This window comes from Castor canadensis, chromosome X, assembly GCF_047511655.1.
Source record: "Castor canadensis chromosome X, mCasCan1.hap1v2, whole genome shotgun sequence".
Lineage (NCBI taxonomy): Eukaryota > Metazoa > Chordata > Mammalia > Rodentia > Castoridae > Castor > Castor canadensis.
The window spans coordinates 129,811,837-129,827,820 of NC_133405.1; the positions used below are offsets into that span (position 1 = coordinate 129,811,837).

General features: G+C 38.9%; 2 protein-coding genes across 9 annotated transcripts in view; one reads left to right on the plus strand and one right to left on the minus strand.

The window, feature by feature from the left end:
- Bmx (BMX non-receptor tyrosine kinase) overlaps positions 1-15,984 on the minus strand; it is a 140,154-nt gene that overhangs the window by 77,336 nt on the left and 46,834 nt on the right. The window contains exon 2 of the mRNA XM_074064446.1: positions 10,962-11,063. The gene's annotated coding sequence lies outside the window, so the exon portion shown is untranslated. The remainder of the gene's footprint in view (positions 1-10,961; positions 11,064-15,984) is intronic.
- Pir (pirin) overlaps positions 1-15,984 on the plus strand; it is a 93,280-nt gene that overhangs the window by 14,373 nt on the left and 62,923 nt on the right. The window lies entirely within an intron of this gene.

Below are 15,984 nucleotides of genomic sequence, written 5' to 3' on the forward strand. Positions count from 1 at the left end.
TACCACTGTGTTGGAGTCTATATGTGCTTTTAAGTCCTTTAGTGTATGTTTGATGAAGTTTGGTACACTGACATTGGGTGCATATATGTTGATAATTATTATTTCTTTTGATGTATTGCCCATTTTATTAGTATGAAGTGTCCTTCTTTATCTTATTTGACCAATGAAGGTTTGAAGTGTACTGATATAAGTATTGCTTATATCTGTCTGATATAAGTATTGCTACTCCTGCCTGTTTTCAAGGGCTTGGTAAATCTCCTTCCAGCATTTCACCTGTGTTTATTTCTGTCAATAAGATAGGTCTCTTGTAAACAAAAGATTGTTGGATCTTCCTTTTTAATCCAGTTTGCCAAATGGTGTCTTTTGATGGGGGAGTTGAGTCCATTGACATTCAGTGTTACTATTGATAGGTATGTGGGTGATTCCTGTCATTTAGATGTTTTTGTTGTTTAAGGATTTGATTGTGTGCAGTTGAATCAGTGCTAGTTTCTGATTATTTGTCATTTCTTTTCCTGTGGTTTGACACTTCCCATCCTCTTGTGGTTTTGTTTGCTTTCATCTTCTGTGTGCAGAATTCCTTGTAGAATCTTCTGTAGTGGTGGCTTGGTGGTCATGTATTACCTTAGTTTCTGTTTGTTGTGGAAGGTTTTTATTGCTTTATAAATTTTGAATGATAGTTTTGCTAGGTAGAGTATCCTAAGGCTGAAGTTATTTTCATTCAGTGCCCGAAATACCTCATTCCATGCCCTTCTTGCTTTTAAGGTTTCCGTTGAGAAATCTGCTGTTATTTTGATGGGTTTACCTTCATACATTATTTGTTTTTTCTCTCTTACAGCCTTCAGTATTCTTTCTCTGTTCTCTGTGCTTGTTGTTTTAATGATAATGTGTTGTGGGGAGGTTCTATTTTGGTCAAGTCTGCTTGGTGTCCTGGAGGCTTCCTGTACCTGAATGGCAAAACTTTCTTGAGATTTGGGAAATTTTGTGTTATTATTTTATTGAATATATTGTTATCCCTTTGGCTTGCACCTCTTCTCCTTCTTTAATGTCCATGATTCTCAGGTTTGGTCTTTTGATGGAGTCGCTGAGTTCTTGCATATTCCTTTCAGAGTTCTTGAGTTGTTTGACAAAGATTTCTTCTGTTTTTTTCTTTAATTTCTGTTTTATCTTTGAGCTCTGAGATTCTGCTGTCCACTTGTTCTAGTCTGCTGGAGTGGCCTTCCACTGTGTTTTTTGTTTCTGTTTGATTCTTTGTTTCTGAGGTTTTCCATATCTTTGGTCAACTCCTCTTTTATATTTTTATTTTCACCTTTAATTCATTTATTTCTCTTTTTATAGTGTCATTTGTTTCACTTTGGTGTTTGTTTAAAGTCATCTCTGAGTTCATGTATTTGTTTCTGTGTCTTCTCATGTTCTTTATTTTTGGTGTCTTGAAATTTCTGGAATGCATCTTGTACATTTTGGTTAACCATGTCTAGTATTTTCTCTATGAAATCTTCAGTGATTTCTTATAAGATTTCTTCTTTGAGGGTGTTTTTGTGGACATCACTGGGTTCCTTAGTGACATTTATCATTGTTTCATTGGGGTCAGGAACTGGGTATCCATTTTCTACATTTCCCACTGAATCCTGTATTGAATTATTTTTTTGAGGAGAGTGGGTTCCATCCCTTCTTCTTCTTCCCATTGCTCCACTTAGTGCTGTGCTACTATGTTTTTGATAGGCTAGTTGGTGGTTTTGATTGCCTGATTTCTTTCCCTGATTTAATTTTTGTGTTGTGACTGACTTGGTTGTTAGCTAGGTTGATGTGCTCTTTCTGTCTCTGGCCTGGAGGTGTAATTTAGCAATAACAAATTCACAGGTTCAGTGCCAGACCATTTGTTTCATATTATATAGAAAACCCCTTGATGATAATATCTACAAACAGTGAGAGTTGGGGCGGGTAATGGTTATTAGGCTAGTTATAGATTTTGGGGAATTGGTAAAGGTGGCACTAAAAAGGGGGGAGAAGGAAAAGGGGTGGGTGGGTGGGGGAAGTGGTATGGGGGCTAATGGGTTTTGTGGTTCTTGTGTGTGTTTCAGTGTATTTCTGTTGTTGTAGTGGAAGGTACTTGTGTTAGGGATTTCAGGGGGCTGGGGTTGTATACAGTTGGTGCTGTAGGCTAGTCAGCAGGTGGTGAGTGTGTAGGAGGGAGGGATAGTGTGGTGACAGGTAGGGGGCAGATAGGAGGGGGAGTTGAAAAGAGTGGATGGGAAGGGGCAGAAGGAGCAGTTGGGAGGGAGAGAAATGAATTGTAGCACAGGAGAACAAGGGAAAGTGAAGAGGGTAAGAATAGGGATAAGAGAATAGTGATGGTGAAGTCAATAATACAGTAATAATAAAAATAAAAGTTAAAAATACACAATAAAATACACCAGGGTCAGAAACCACAGAAAGGTCAGTCTTTTGGTAAAAGTTCTGTAGTTATTCCTTAGTTGTCTAATCCTGGTATTGACATATAAGCAGAAGCTCTAATGTGGTCTCACCAAGTGACTGGCTTGTGTGTAGTATTTGGTTCCTTCTGTCCACAAGATTAGTTGGAATTGTGAGGTGAGGTAAGACTACCAGCTCGTGCAGGGTGGTCAGAACTGTTGTTTTCACCAGGCAGCAGCTGCGTTGCCCTTCAGCTGCAGCTCTGTTTGGTCAGCTCCTCCCCCAGCAATTCAGTTTTGAATGCTGCCCTCTGTCCCAAAGATTGGCTTCAGTATCCACCACCCTGTTTTGGAAGGTTGGCCTGTTGCCCCATCCCCACTCTCAGCCTTTGTGCTTTTCCCAATCTTTGCTGGGTGGTAATCACTCCTTTGGGAGGTTGGCTTGTCACCCCACTCCTGCTCTCAGTCTTTATGCCTCTCCCAGTGTCTGTTGGGTGCCAGCAGCTCCTCTGGGAGGTTGGCTTGCCACACTGTTCCTGCTTTCAGCCTTTGCTGCTTTATGTGCCTGTTAGTTCACTGAGAGTTCAGCACTGAGAGTTTGGCTCCTTGCCCCACCCCTGTTCTCCAGAGCAGGTTCAGTGTCTCCCCCCTCCCCACCTCTGCTGTCAGTTTTAGATTACAGTTCACTGATCATGTTTTCCAGTTTTGCTGGGGGAGCATTCTGTCTGCCCAGGGGCTGTGCTGGATTATTTTCCTGGGGGATGGGTAGGGGAGTCACGTGTGGTGCATGATGCTCACTTGTTTGTTCTTCAATTTCATGCAGGCAGCTTTGGAGCCAGCTTGTGGGGAGAAATGGCTGTGCTTTTTATTCAGTGTGGTCCAGTGTAGGGAGGATTTCCATGCGCTAGGGGTCCAGGATGTTGCAGAATTTGATTCTGATTGACGTTCTATGTTCTACTTGTTGGGAGAAAGAAAAAAAAAGAAAAGAGTGGGGGGGTGGGTGGGGGGCTTTTTTCCCAGGGCCAGACACACCTTGCAGGCTGTGCTATGTGGGATTTTTGTGGCTGTGGCTGTTAGGTGCAATTAAAGTCTGATTTAAGGGTCAGTCTTTGAATTTTATCTGCACCTAATGTGGTGGCAGCTATTATTTCAGCTAGGAGCAATCAGGATTACCCAAGTGTAGCTCTGATGTCTCAAGAAGTTTTCTGGGGTCACAGAGCTTAGGATTTCTGATTTCCTACCCTAGCCACCAGTTTGAATCCTCTCTATGTCTAATGTTTTAGCTAGAAGAATGGAGAAGTTCTTTTATTTTCTTGTCTGTTTGGTGTCCTAAAAACCTCCTGTACCTGGATGACCATCTGTTTCTCAAGATTAGAGAAATTTTCCACTATTATTTTATTGAATATGATTTCTGTATCTTTAGCTTGAACATCTCCTTCTATGCCCATAATTTGGTCTTTTAATGATATCCCAGAAGTCTTGCACATTCCATTCATATTTCTTTAGTTTTTTTCTCTACCTTCATCTGCATGTTCCAATACACATACCTTGTTTTCAAGCCCTGATACTTTGTCTTCAATTTGATCCAGTCTACTGGACAGACTTTCAAGTGAGTTTTTTTATTTGATTTATTGAGCTTCTCGTTTCCAGAATTTCAAGTTGATTTTATTTCAGAATTCCTATATATTTATTGTATTTCTCTTTCATGTCCTGCATTGCTTTCTTTATTTCTGAGTTTTCTTGGAATTCATTCAGGCATTTATTCCTGTCCTCTGTAATTTCATTGACCACTCTTATTATCACTTAAAAAAATTCTTTGTCTAAGATTTCACTCACTACCATTAATGATTGCTGTGGATTTCTTGATTTTTGGAGAAGTCATGTTGCTTTGTTTTCCATAATTCTTTTGTTTCTGCATTGGGATTTTAAGGCAAATTGTTGGTTGGAAGTTTTAACCACTTATAATCTTAGTTTAAATATTCTCAATGCTCAGGTAGGACAGTGTAGTGGTCAGGTTGAGGTCCTATTTCTCAATAATGAACTTGCATATGCTCAGTAGTCAAGCATTTGCCCACATGCTCAAGGGATTCTTAGCACTGCTAAGGTCAAGGAAAACTATTTATTTATTTATTTATTTATTTATTTTTGGCAGTACTGGGTTTGAAGTCAGGGCTTAATGCTTGCTTAGGCAGGCACTCTACAACTTGAGTCATGCCCCCAGCCCTGGAGTCTTTTGTAGAAGGGTTGGTTGTTTGATTTTGGGCTGCTTTTACTATAGAAGCTTACCTTCTTTGTGTATTGGGAGCTAATGCTGGCTTCAGGATCTTTATAGCCTGTGGGCCAGGCAGGTTCTCACTTGCTTCACAAGCCCCTCAGTTTGTGTTTCCAGGAGCAGCAAGCTTCTAGCTTAGGGATGATCCCCAAATGTATTGAAGAGTAGACGGAGCAAACAGAGCACTGAGTTTTGCACTGACTCGGGGAGAACAGAGGGACTTGGGTGCTTTGCCTGCTGGTGTCAATGCTTACAGACCATGTCCAGCAGGTCTCCTGGGAAGGAGGAGACTGTGGAAGCCTTGTGATTCATAGGGTCTGGATTCAAGGCCCTCAGTCCCACCTGATAGCAAACACCCTGTGAAATGCAGTTCCTGCAAGTAGATCTCAGTGCTTTCAGACCCTGCCTGAAGTTCACCTCCCTGTGTAGAGGAGGAGGCTGTGGAAATTATGTGATTCAGAAGGCCTTGGGGTTCTCAGATCTGCCTGGCAGCAAACACTAAGGGATGCAGTTTCCAGAGGTGAGCCTTGGTGCTTTCAGGACATACCCAGAAGTTCACCTCCCTGCGAGGGAGAGGAGGCTGTGGATAGGATGTTATTTGTAGGGTCTGGGCTCAGGGCCCTCAGCCCGACATAGAAGCCAATGCATGCAGCCAGGAGGCAAGCTGATAGCTATACCAGCCACATGCTTGGTGCTTTGTTTCCACTGTAACCCTCAGAGGATGAACTTGCTCCTTGCCAGGGAGGGTGGATCCTCCAAACACTGTACCTTTTGCTGCCGAAACTCCCACTGCTTGAACTTCTCTGCAGGATCACATCATACCCTATCCCTCTCCAAAACAGCCTCTTATGGCTGTTTCCCACCCAGTAACTGTGGCAGAGTGTCCCAAGACTCCTTGAGCTGTAGATTGTTCCTTGTTTCCAAAGCCTCAGTATAGCTTAGTCTCAAACCATAGGTCTCTCTCAAGATGTTATTTTGCTATAGCTCTTAGAGATGAGGGGAGTGACAGAATGTCTTTATTTGCTCAGACTACCCTTCTACACTGTCTCACCAAATTCTCATACTGGGTTTATGGCTTGCAGGAGATGGGGGCTTCTTCTGCAGCTAGAATTACCAGTTTGTTGCCAGAGCCTTCTGGCTTACCTTGTGATCACATCTTCAGCTTCTCTTTCCCCTCCTGGGGAGCTGGGGATGGGGCTTGGAAGTGTTTGTTGCTTTTGTCTTTTGCCTCTGTTTCTCTGTGCATTTCTGCTGTCCTGACATCTCTTTCGTGATTCCTGATGCTCTTCCTCTCTTCAGCATATCGTTGCTCCTGTGTTTCCTGGCTCTTCTTATTCATGGAGTCAAAACAGTGAACACTTCTAATCTGCCATCTTGCCCCACACACTGTTTTTCTTTTTACTTTTTATGCCAGGCACTGGCTTTATGTATGTAAATGTATAATTTCTCTCTCTTTTTTTTGTAATAAATGCAAACCTGCTTAGCCACAGTCTCCTGTTGGTCTTGCCTCCTTTTGACACTCTGAGGCCTTAAATGAAGGAGCCAAGAAGAGGGCTTATGGTTTTGACTATAGAAGGGGCACATTTGCATTCTCACCTTACTGCGAGTTGACTAATCTAGAGAGCCAGTAGTTTAAATTCAGTGTGCATATAATGGCTTACTGCATGGCCAATGTCACAGTGTGGTGTGTCCTAATATAGAACAAACTCCATGATATTTGGAAAGTGACAGAGACAAGGTACAGAATTGTTGTGTTGTAGTGTAAGGATTTGTATAAAAGCAAAAGTTATGCCTTACTTTTAATGGTTTATTATCAGTGTTATTGTGGGGAAGATAGACTATTTTAATGAGTGGTGATTTCCACGAACTCCACTTATGCAAAGAAAATGTTGCAAAATACATGTTATAGTACCAAAAGAAGATGGTGCTCAGAGAGAAAATGAACACATCATTATAGAACAGGCTGTATCTAAAAGAACACTTAAGAAACTAGTAGCATTACTTACAGGGAAGGTTACTGAGTGAAGAGAGGAGGTGGGCAAGACTGTTTATGTTCATTCTTGCTGAGGCCTCCTACTTGGGTCCACCCTCTCCAGAAAAAAAAGTTTGCATTCTATTCTAGTCAACTAACACATGCCAGTGCCTAATGGAGAAGATGACCCAGGGGCAGCTTCCTTTTGAAAACATAGTGCACCATTAGGGAGTCCCACGCAATTTAAAAGAGTATATGTGTGTGTATGTTTGCACATGAGTTTAGAGTGGAGGTAGAGGGCTTTTGGTTTGCATCAAAATTAGAATATGATTCAGGAAGAATTAGATAGTTCAATTGAAGAAGTTTCATGTTCTGGGGGAGAAGGTGTCACTTAAACAGAAGGTCTGGGAGGTTTCAGGAAAAACTTGGCCATTTAGTAAGGCCTTAAGAAATATGTGAGATTTGATTCTCCCGGACAGTGGAGGTAAAGGTAGAGGGTGTGGTACTGGGAAGAAGCAGAAACATCTGAGTTGGGCTTAAAAACTATTTGTAAGAGTGTGTGGGGAATGTGATGAGATCTGAAGTTGTAGGTTAGGCCGTTATTGGAGAAGACCTCCAAGGCCTTGATCTCTGCTTGTGAACCAATGGCTATTATTTTATATATGAAGCTACAAAGTTATCACAATTGTGTTAAAATAAAGTCATCTTGAGCCTAATAGTTCAGCTTTTTTATAGAATATTGTCCATGTCATTGGTTCTCAATTGGCGGTAGTTCTGCCCACCCAGGTCATTTGGTTATTTCCATGTCATTTCTGGTTGTCACAAATGAGGGTGCTACTGCCATCTAGTGGGTAGAGGCCAGGGATGCTGCTAAACATCCTACAGAGCACAGGACAGCCTCCACAAGAAAATTAAAAGCTGGTGTATCAGTAACCATAGGTCACATGGAGGAGAGTGATAGTTCAACCGAAGTATTCTTTGACAGTAGTGCAAATTAATTCTCAACAAACTTTCCCACTCATCCCACCCACACTGCTTTACAATTAGAAACCAGGCATTCACACGTTAAGGTCTACATTCCCAGAGTTCTTAGTAGAACAGTGGAGAGGGGGGAAACACAATAAGGACTGAAAGCCTGTCATTAAAATATTATTTCATGTCACTAAATAAAAAAAGCCTTTTCAAATGAGACTAAAATTAAGTCCAAAATAAATTAACAGAGATCATTACATGATAAAATGTTTCATGCAAATCTTCAACACTGTTAGCAAAGCTACTTGAGAGTTATCCAGTCAAAAAAATTTGTTTTAAATAGAGGCCTTTAGAAAAGCTGAATAGTATTCCATATGTCTATGCCATATTTCTTTTATTCATTCATATTTGGTTGGGGCAATTGTCGTCAGTAATACCAATTTTATTTCCTTAATATCCTGACTTGATCATTACACAATGTACATATGTATTAAAAGTCTCACCATACTCCATGAACACATGCAATTATTACATGTCAATTAAACATAAACTAAAACAAAAATGAAGAGCCTGATCATGCAGGGTTAAGCCTGAACATTTTCTGTACAATTATATTAATTACTATTTATGAGAAGCTTCATATATAACTCTGTGCCTCACAACCACTTTGAAAAGTAGGAATTATTATTCTCCCATTAAACAGGTGAGGAAACTAAGGCTCAGAGAAATGATTTGTCAAGTTTACATAACCTATACAGAACAATATTTGGCAGGCTTGTCTGATCCCAGGCCCACACTTGTCCATTCTTCTGTACTACTACTCTCTTTGGAACAAACTTCCCTTTCTTACATGTGATGTTTTCTCAATACATTCACATGTTCAGATAAGTAAAAGAGTTTTATTACTATTAGAAATGACATTGCATGAGTGACATAGATCACTGAACTATGAACAGCCAGTACTCCTGCTATCACTTACTGTGGGATTTGATGCTTTCTGGGTCAGACATCCAAATTTCCCTACCTGCTAGCGCAAAACAATGCTCTCACTTCTCCTCTGAACTGGTATAGTGAGGAAACGGATCAGGCTAGTTGTACCTGGATATTTAAGGATAATCATTTTACTTCTTGAAGCCACAAGGAGACCATTCATGACCTAATAACATGATAATCAACAAATGCATACTTTAATTGCTCTTGAGACTTTACTCTAACTTAAAATTTCATCTTCTCCTTCTAGAGACATTTTGTTCCACCTTACCCCAGGTTTTCCTCAATGTTTTAATCTTTTAAGGTCCTCCTGGGAGGATGCCTCTTCATGAATTATTCACCCATTCCTCAGGATTCTTCATCAGAATGAACCTTTCTACTCTGCTTCCACTGGGATTGTTTGCACTTCTCTTTAGCCTTCCCACCTCTCATCTTATATTTTAGTAGTTTATCTCCTTCTAGCACAGTAGGTCCCTGAGGGTAGGGAAGGAATGATCACTGTGTTCCTTGTGAGTGATTGCTAACTTCCACATTCTGAGTTTGTAATGATGTTTTCCCCTCTGAAGGCCAATGAGAGAAAGGACAATGATGAATAAAGTATTGAGTCTTCCTTGGAGATAAATTTGTCTTGTTTACAAGATTGTTCTTTATTTAGCTATTGCTATTCTTCCTTTTTTGATTGTTAAAATGAAACCCATTTCTTTTATAAATGACCATATAGATTATTTGTTCTTTTCCACAATCTAAATTTAAAAGTTTGTACCAGCCTAACTGAAGGGCATTCTTTAAAATACCTCACTGGCAGTCTCCAAAACAATCGAGTTCATGAAAAGAAAGAAGAGTGAAACCCTGCCACAGATAGAAAAAACTAAAAGTACATGATGACATGAATCTTGGAGAAGAAAAAGGACACTGATGGAATAACTGATGGGATCCACATAAGTCATATACCTTAGCTAACAGTAGTGTATCTGGTCTTACAGTTAGGAAGAATAAATTTCTGGTGTTTATTACATGATAGCATGACTGTAGTTAAAAATAATGTGTTGTATATTTCAAAATTGCTAGAAGAATATTTTGAGTGTTCTCATCACAAAAAAGATCAATGTTTAAGGTAATAGATATGCTAATTACCTTGATTTGATCATTACACAATGTATGCATGTATCAAAACATCACATTTTACCCCTAAATATGTACAATTATTATGTGTCAATTAAAAATAAAATAAAACTTAAAAATAGTTTACACATTGTGAAAAAAAGTTGTATTGTATCAAGTTGGTTTCTTAATGTTGACAGATGTGCAGAGGAGATTTAATATGTTAACAGTAGGAGAAGCTGGGTGAAGTATACACGTGAAATAACTCTCTACAATCTTTATAACTTTCCTGTAAATCTAAAATTGTTCCAAAATTAAAAGTTTATTTTAAAAAAGATGAAAGGAAGACAAATAATTGGCATTCTTCTCTCAGACCCGCTCTTAAAAGGTCGTATTGATTTTTTTTTTTTTAAATTTTCGGTCATACCGGGTTTTGAAGTCAGGGCCTCAAGTTTGTTAGGCAGGTGTTCTACCACTTGAGCCACTCCACCAGCCCTTTTTTGTGTTGGATATTTTCAAGATAGGGTCTCCTGAAATTTTTGCCCAAGGGGGCTTCGAACCGAGATCCTTCTGACCCCTGCCTGTAACTAGGATTACAGGACTGAGCCACTGCTGCCAGGTGTTTATTGCTTCTTTTTTTTCAGATGAGAATATTTCTTTTATGTTTTATTGCTTCTTAAAGTCCAAAATCCTAACCTAATAAAACCAAGTACAATTGAATGCATTCACTGAAAGTTTGAGAACTTAAATCCCTGCAACGAGTTGAATCAGGGAATCATAATTATAAAACCCCCATATAAAGGTGTCATCTGCTTAATTAAATGAAATTTTCACAAAATATAAAAACAGAGGAAAAATTAACAGAAGTCCCTCAAACCTATCCCCGTGTAAGAGCCCTATGAGCCTTAAGCCTGCTCAGGATCGTGTGTGCAAAGGGCAATTCAGGAACTTTATTTTCAGGTATCTTCCTTGACAGTTTTAAACTGGAGACTGAGCTGAGAAAAATAACCTCCCTTTAAACCACCACATAGCTGGTCCCTTGATGACTGGATGGCAACCGGTCACACTGACACTCAATCCATGAAAACACAGAAACTGCCATGTGTGTGCTAGAAGACTTACTTCTCAGTGGATCTATTAGCAAGACACCTACCTGGTTAGGTGGGGCCTAATTGTAAAAAAAGAAAAAAAATAATGAGCACACCGTCAGCAGAGGGCTCTCTTAAGCAACAGTAGTTCTACTTACCTACTTTCTCCATTGAATGCAGATAGAACACTTTTGTGGGAGGGACATTTGAGTAATCATAGACTTTGGTAAATCATTCCTTTGAAGCCTCTGCCATATAACCTGGAAGGTAAAACAATGGAAGTGAACACCTTTACCACAGTTTCACAGGAAGTAGGTTGCGCTAAGTTAAGAAGCTGGGGTGTTGATTACATGAAGAGTCAGGAGTAGTTTGTCTGAAGAGATACCTCAAAAGGTTGAATCCTGATTTGGGTTTGAAGAGGCATGTTGGCTCTGGGGTTCTAGAAGCAGATGGAAGATCCTGAGAGTGTCTGCAATTCAGCTTGTCTGAGTAAGATTTGTGAATACAGTTGTCACGGATCCTTGATGTGCAAGTCAGAAATTTTAATCAGAAGGAAAAGAAAATAGGTAGCTTTTGGAGATTTTTGAAAATGGGAACAACATAAAATAAAGAAAATAAGTCAGTTTTTTTCTTTGTAATTAGATGTTACTGGGTTTAGAGCTCTCCAATGTCTGCACAAAGAAGGACCCCATGATCTGGGACCCTTGGTCAATCTCTTTCTTTCACTTAGGAATTTTCACTTTTGCATAAAATAACACTAAGATGGTCAATTTACCTGAAGCCATAGATGTTGGCACAGTCCTTGTTACCTGTGTATGAAACCCCTATAGTCCTGGCTGCTGTTGCAATTCCTGTCAGATCTCTTCTCAGGCAAGCACTGTGCTTGCCACACATACATTATTGCCAACATGGCACCAGCATTTGTGACGCAACATGGGAGAGTGAAAATGGTTTCATACTCAGAGACAGAAAATGTTGATCTAAGTCCTTGTTCTGCTATTATTAATAATGTAAACTTAATCATACCAGGCTGTAATGTGTTCATTGAAAATGTGTAGATAACGATATAAACTCAGGATCAGTTGCTTTGTAAATGCTAAAATGTTATGCAAATACAAGACTTCATTTGTTCATTCATTCAACAAGTCTTTAGTGCATCCTGGGCACTGTTGAAGATAAGTTTTAAAAAGTCCCTGCCTTCAGAGATCATATATTATCTTAGAGAAGACAGTCAATAAATGAATAAACAAATAATTTTAGAATCTAGTGTCCCCTAGTGAAAAAGCTAGGAAGAAGCAATAAATTACAGTAGGAGGATAAAAAATAGGTTGACAAATTAGATGAGACAGGCTGATTGGGGGCAGCTTCACTTGGGCAGTTACATTTGAACAGAGGCCTGAATGAAGTGAGGCAGCAAAGCATCAGAATGGTGGGGGAAATAGATTCTGAGAAGCACAAGTGAGACCTCAGGGAGAAGTCACAAATGGGATCTTTGCACAAAGTAGGTGTGAAGGATGTGCTAACTCTAGAACATGTGATGGTGCCAGGCTCTTTGCACACATGTCCTCATTTAGTCTTCATCACACTCGATGAGGTCACCTTCTAGGACCATTTTGTATATGAGTAAATGGAGCCTCCAAGAAATTAAAGGACTTCACTCTATATTTCATGCCTGGCAAATGGCAAACCCAAGATTCCAACCAGGTCCCCAAAGCCTGACTAGTTTCTAAACGTAGAGCCTCACCAGCAGAGGGCAGTAAAGCCAGGAGTCCTCTGTAGGTTAATGTCAGAGAAATGTCCAGGTAGGATCCAGTAGAGCTATAAAGTACTTGGCTTTGTCTATTGGCTAAACACCTGAACTGTGTGCCTTTTTTGTTAAAACCACCTTTTGGTACTTGAGAAGGGTGTGTATGTGGGATTAGGATTGGATGAATCAATTTAGTAGGGTGATTTTTCAGATTTCTGAGTGATTGCTCAAGTCATTACAATGTTTTTGTAAAATAACTTGGGTCCTTAAGTGTATGGATTCAAACATGATGTTTCTGTCCTTGAGGACCAGTTAGCAGCTTCTATTATGCAATATGTTCCTTTCTGGCTTCTCTCATCAGCCATGACCTCAACTCATGTTTTTGTTTTTCTCTTTTTTCCTACCGAGTTACCAACAGAAAAAATGGCCACCATTTTAGGGCAAAAAGAAGTGAAATGAAAACATAGTTTTCCCTATATTATAAACATTTTGCTTTAAAGGATAGTCTTGCATCTTATTACCAAACATGGGATGAGGTACCCACACTCTTCTTTCTAAATACCAGCTGGAAAGAAACAACAAACTATGTTTTTTTCTCTTGTTTTTCATTCTTCATAATTAATTTATAGTTCCTTGAGGTATACCTTTTCTAAATTTCACATGGCAAGTGACACTTTTCTTTCATCGCTATTGTGGGTTTGTGTCTTTCTCCCTCCAGACACAAACTCAGAAAGAAATACGAACTGACAAGGAAGCAAAAACATTTAGCAAAGACCCATGGAAAGGACTAGAAGGAGGAAAGCAGGAAGCAAGACCAAGAAGCACGTCAAGTGCGTTAAGAAAACACCTGGTTCAGATTACAAATTTCTTACTTAATTACACACACACAACTCTTGAGTTTAAACATAACACTCACAATTCATCAACCACCCATGGCAATTCTCCAGGTGTTTGTGATTATGTAATGCCCTAACAAAATCATCTGGATTGTGTCAGCTCTCAGAAGTACTGCTTAAGTGTTTTTTTACAAAAAGCTTCTATAGGCATTAATTCACATGTAAGGCCTCAGTCTAGCATTTACAGCGCTTTAGCAAAACTATAAACAAACTAAAAGATTATAATAAATAAAATGTCAGTGGTTTCCTTGGTTCCTCAGGCTTTTGTTTTAAGTAGTAGAAGGTAGGCATTATACATTCAGTAAAGCTTCATTGACCAGATGTTTCTAATTCAAATTTTATAATACTTAGGTAGGGAGAAATGATTTTTACTTTTGTATTACCAGGGATTTAGGTCCACAATGGGAGAAAAAAAGGGATGGGGGCGGGAATGACTGTTTCCTTAATCTCTGGGAACAATTTGAAATTGCTCCTTAAAATCAAATTTGAAAAAAAAATCCTTTCTTAGTGTCCACTTAAATTTTCATGTTTAAATGAGTCATACTCATCATAATTTATTTTTTAACTTGCCTGACATATTTTTTTGATAATTAGCAACCTGAAAGCCTTTAGGCTTGGATAATTGAAAAATATTTAGGAATGGAAATGAGTATAATTTGAAAGGGACTCCTCTGAGAGCCCAAAGAAGAACTAAGGCCCAAACAGAATGGAAATTGCTTTTCTTATGTAATTATTTTAATTAAAAAAGAATGTGTAGCAGGAACAGGAGAGCAATTTTAGACCGTCTTATTGTTTAACTGGTTCTTTGAAATTCGGAAGCTTGCTATCTGTCCACTTAACATTTTGAAGCTTTGTATTGGATCCTAAACTCTTTATTCCTTTTCTGACATAAGTGCCCACCATAAAAAAATTACAAGTCCTTTCTACCTGGTAACACATGGTAGTCGGAGCTACATTGTTCTCTTATGTAATACGTTATCCTTCTTAATCTTACTGTTTCTCTTAGGTCTCCCTACCTTTCTGTCCGGCCCTGTTCACCTAAGCAGGGAACAGATATTCTTTCACAAGCATCTATATAGAATAAAGTATATTACTTATTTTCATCCACTAGGGAAAGCATCTTTTTATTTTCAAAATTAAAAAAGGTGTTTCTGTTGTAAAAAAAAAAAAGCCAGTAAATTACTATTGCAGAAATTTCAAACTACCAGATAGTGGAAAGAAAATAAAACATACTTGCAATTCTACCATCTGGAGATGGCCACTGTTTTGTGTTTTTTTTAATATATATATTTTTGTATGTGTTCATTTGGGCATCTCCATGTATACTAAAAGTGATTGAATAAAATTTTTATTTAATGAACCATTTAAATGCACTGTTGTATTTAACCCTTTAAAAATAGAATTGTTGTTCTTTAATCTGCTTTTTCAGCTAAATAATATTTCATTTTTTCTGTGTCAATAAATACAGCTCTATATTATTTTTAAGCAGTTGCATAGTTCTCTCTTGTATGGCTGTATCATAATTTAGTTAAGGGTCCCTATTAATCCTTCTTCTAGATTGTACCTGTCTTTTTGCTGTTAAATAAATATTGCAAAGAATAGTTTTGTGTGATATTTTGTATTACATTTGTCTCATTAGATTTAAAACTTGGAAGTGTATTATTTACATTTAACTCATCCATTTGGAACATGTTATTGTATGTAGTGGGAGCTTTCTCTACTTTCTCATATGCTCAGTCAATAATTCTAATACTGTTTATTGTAAACTGCTTGATTGTCTTGATGATTTAAAAATGCTGTTATCAAATATTAATTTCCCATGAAAATGGCTCTCCTCTATACCTGTGCCAATGTTGCACTGTCGCCAATACCATAGCAAGTTCCCAAGTGTGGCTTTGAGACTTAAAACCTAGAACCTCCAATTTCTGTAGCCACCTGCCTGTCACCTGCTGGGTTAAGGTTCTGCCTAGGTTGTTCTGCACACAGTAAACCTCAACAACATTGTCCTGCAGAATGAAACATAGAGGGTCTTCTGTCCTGCAGCCCTGATTTGCAGTAGAGTAAGCGGTCTATAAATAGTTGGCTTCAAAAACTGGTATCCAATACATTTAGCTCAAGAAGAGGAGGGTTTATTTATTATAAGTCTACAATATAAGACTTCAACAACATGACTCTAGGAGGTCTTTTATTGCCCTGGTTTTGGGTATGAGGAAGCATAATAATGACTTGGTTCCCAGCCTGAATTGTCAACCAGTTGAGAAGATAAAAAGTAAGAAACAGGGCAGGCAAAAATATATCTTTATTTCTGATAAAGCTGATATTGGAGAAGGTGGCTTATATCTGCAGCCAGGTCAGCTTCTAAATACTGCGCCTGGACATAAGGGAGACACACTCAGATCTCACTACTTGTGCTGGACCACAGCCACTGCCCTGGAGCTGGTCCCCCTCACAGAGGCAAATAGCCAAAGAGGACAGTTGCTTTCTGTGGGAAGTAGACTCCTAAGAGGAAGGGGAAAGGAGCTCAACAATCTCAGTTTC